Below are 4,228 nucleotides of genomic sequence, written 5' to 3' on the forward strand. Positions count from 1 at the left end.
TGCAAGTCAGGCTCCAGGTGTGAAATAATGTAAATCTGACTCAGTCTCTGAAGAAGAGTCGAGGTCCGAACCGTCAGCCTTCCTGCTCATCTGATGCTGCTTGGCCTGCTGTGTTCATCCAGGTCTACACCTTGTTATCTCTATCTCCTGAAGTTCTTTTTCAGAGAAGCAATCTTCCCGTTTGTTTGATTGTGGCACTGAGAGTGCACTACTGAAACAGAAAAGATGCTTTCTGTGTCTCAGTGATGTCTGGGTATAAATTAGTGTCTGTTGTTCATTGCTGAGACTGGACGGGAGTTCTGATACACTGGAATCTTCAATTGAAAATTCTGTTTTTTTTTGTTGAAGATCAGGAAGGCTTTCTCCTACGCAGGGAATCAGGGCACGATCACTGATCTTCGCTGACCATGACAGGACTCAAACCTAGAGGCTATTTTTTGTGATTAACACAATCAGATGTGCTCGACCGTACTCAAACAGTCCTGTCTTTCCCCACGCCCCAGCTTCATGATTCTGAGTAAGAGGATCTCAATGTAGACACATTCCCTATATATGGGACAAACCGGCATAGATCCACTATCCACATTTTCCCTCAGAACACATTCCTGACAAAATATTTAGTTATAGTGAAGGTTAGACTGCTTGAAGTGTCGTCACTGTTCTCACAGAAGTAATTGAACTGTGTTGTCTCGATAGTTCATTTTAATCATTTATGGATGTGCCTGTAGTTTTCATTTCAAGTGGGATCTAGAATGTATCAGTCCTTAGAGGTGTTTCCTCAGAAACACGTCACTGTTTTCAGGGAGCTCCTTGGGAAATGTATCAGTGTTTTCTCGGGGTGGGGGGGGGGGGGTGCGGGGGGGAGAATGTCAGTGTTTATGGGGACGATCAAAATGTGCCTGTGGAAAGGTGTCAGTGTTTATTGAGAACCTCCGGTGAGTGTATGATTATTTACAGAGTGTCTGTGGGGAATGAGTATCGGATTCTGGTTTGCAGAACTTTCCTGATGTCTAAGCGGCTCCCAAACCTGTGATTCTGAACACTAGATTTATTTATGGGGATGTGAATGAGGAGACTTTAGACAAGTATTTAAGGGCAAAGGAATCTCTCTTTATTTAGTAGCATAAAGGTAATTAGAATTTAAGAAATGGGTATCTCAGTAAATTCTATGAAGTTAATACAATACACTATGGAAAGAGACCACCACTATTAGACATTATTTACTGACACACAGAAAACAAGCATTTACACTGTCTGCCTGAATTGCTCCCAATAGGGTCCCAATGCACTGCCACCGATGTTGGAATTTGGGATCTCGGGGTTTCTGCTCCCATCCCAGAATGTGATTTTTCAAGTCCCAGTGGTCCCTCTGGATTACCACACCTAGAGCCTGGATGAAGACTTGGGACTGTGTGGGTTTGTACGTTTGGGTTGAGTCGGCTGATGCGCAAAGGTGTGTTTTGGTGAGTAGCCATTTCTCTTCACCTTTTGGGTTCTCACCTCAGGTTGTGACTGAGGACTCGTGGCTTCGGTGAAGTCAATGATTGCTTGTGCTGGTCAGTGTCTGGTTTGGATGGCCTGGGTCAGGTTTTTGCTGATGGTGTTCTCAGTTCAGAAAGTTTGGATCCCGTGTTCGGAAGCTCTTTGTTCAGTTTCCTCCTCCCATAAGATCGGGGCTGGCAGTTATACTGACTGAGAGTCCCATTAACTTCACACCAGATTTGTAGTTTTCACTCTGCTCTTGATGTTCTTTTCTGAGGTTAATTAGCTTTCCGATGGTTAGAGCGTGTGTGAATGGATTGGAATGTCAAGTATCTCTGTAGGCTCCGTACTATCTGTGCTGCATAGCCCGAGGTGTAAAAGCTGTCTTGGATCAGTTCCTTTTGGATCAGGGTCTGTTGGTTTCGGTTAATTGTCCTTTAAGTGAGGAGGTGCAACATGGGATTCCAGGCCGAACAATAATTTTCTGAAGAAGGGTCTAGGCCCGAAACGTCAGTTTTCCTGCTCCTTTAATGCTGCTTGGCCTGCTGTGTTCATCCAGCTCCACACCCTGTTATCTCAATAAACCCACACAGCAATCTCCGTTCCCAGGCATGATTATTGTGTTGTGTCTTTCTCGCAGATTCAGTCCAACTGTCTCTTTGAAAAGTTTGGAAGTCTAGGATTCTGCCCAGAAACGCAGGATTGGTCGAAATGTTTTACTGTTGTCGATTTTTAAACTGGGTCCTGCTTGAATCAGCACTTGTGCAGGTTTCCCAGTGAGTGTGTCAATATTCACAGTGAGCCTGTGGTTAATGAGTCAATATCTATAGAATTTTTCCAGTGATTGTGTGGGGTGCTATTTACAGAATGATCACTTGGAACTATCTCAGTACCCCAGGGAGTTGCTGGGGAGTTTGTCCTCACTGCAGTGAGTGAAAGGTATTTAAGGTATCCTTGGGGAGTGTGACAGTATTGGCAGTGTGTCTGGGGTATTCATTCAATATATACAGTGGGTCCAGAGGGACTTTGTCATTATTTACTTGGGGGTCCCTGGTAGTGTATCACTATTTACAGCGGGGGTGTTCGGGGAGATTCTGATGTTAATACAGTATCCCTGGGGAGTGCGTCAGTATTTACAGGGAATCGTGACAGCATTTTGATGGATCCCATGCAGAGGAGATTGAGGGGTAACCCGACAGGTTTAAAAGTCCTGAGCGGTATTGATAAAGTGAATGGCAGATTGCAATTCAAGAGGGTGGGGATTTCAAGGCTGGGTCATACTTACCAGGGGAGAGGAGAAAGATTTTAATAAATGCATGGAATTTTATTTTTGTTTACACAGGGTTCATGTACGGGATGGCCTTCCGGAGGAAGTACTGGGTGCGGGTACAGTTACAGCATTTAAAAGGCAGTTGGGTAAGTACATGAATAAGAAATATTCAGAGGGGCACGTCCCACATTCCTGTGCTTGGTCACAGTTCAGTTTGGGTTTATGGTTGGCATGGACTGGTTGGACTGAAGGATCTGATTCTAGGCAATATGGTTCTGTATCTCTAAAAGCAGTATCCTCAGGGAAGTCAGGATGAGTGTGTTAATATTTACAGGGGTTCCAGAGGGGATGCATCAGTATTTACAGCATGTCCTGGGAGGATTTTCAGCATTTCCTGGGTGTTTCTGGGGAGGGCCTTAATATTTAAAGGGCATTCCTGAGAAGTGTGACGGACTTTTACAGGAAATCCCAGGAGAGTGCATCAATATTTACAACAAATCCATTGGGAGTGTGTTAACAATTTCTGGGAACCTGACTGGGAGTGTTTCAGTATCTACAGGAGGGACTGGGGAGTGAGTAATGTTGACAGGGAATTTGTGCACGATGTGTTAGTATGTTGAGGGGTCTCTGGGCAGTATATCAGTATCTGCAGCGAATCCAAAGGGAACGTGTCAATAATTACTGGGTGTTCCAGATGGAATACAACAGTCTGTACAGTGCGTCTCCAGGGAAGTCTGTCAGCATTTACAGCCGGTCTAGGGTGACTCTGGTGATAACGTGGTGTGAGGCTGGATGAACACAGCAGGCCCAGCTGCATCCGAGGAGCAGGAAAGCTTGACATTTCAGGTTGGGACCCTTCTTCTGATGTTGTTTACTTGAGTTCAGTGGGACTGTCAGTATTTACAGGCGATCTTTGTGTGCGTGTCAGTATTTTAAAAAGTGTTCCAATGTAATGAGGTAGAGTTCACAAGGAATCACCAAGAAGGGTGTCAGTTTGTAGAGGCTTCTCATAAGGAAATTGTTAGTATTTGCCAGGATTCTCACAGGGTGTATTTCACAGAATGTTGTTGACAGTGTGTCATCGTTTACATAAGATGGTGTCCATGTTTACATGGGTCCGGTGGTGGTGTGTCTGCGTAATAGGCTTCCACAGAGAGACCACAGTGAGTCTCCAGTGACTGACGGTAATTTTCAGGTGTGTCCAAGGACAGTTTCAGGAATTTGTGCCTTTGGGAGTGTGTTCATAATTATAAAGGATTTGTGGGGTAATGAGTCAGTGTGTATAGAGATTCCCCAGTGAGCGTGTTCGTATTTACACAGTGGGTGCAGGTGCAGCAGGGGTTGAAGAAGGCAAATGGTATGTTGGCCTTAATAGGGAGAGGATTCAGGGAGATCTTGCTGTATTTGTGCAGGGCCGTTGTGAGACTGTATCTGGAGTACGATGTACAGTTTTGGCTTCTGTTATCTGAAGAAGGA

The sequence above is a fragment of the Stegostoma tigrinum genome, chromosome 8, assembly GCF_030684315.1.
Source record: "Stegostoma tigrinum isolate sSteTig4 chromosome 8, sSteTig4.hap1, whole genome shotgun sequence".
Lineage (NCBI taxonomy): Eukaryota > Metazoa > Chordata > Chondrichthyes > Orectolobiformes > Stegostomatidae > Stegostoma > Stegostoma tigrinum.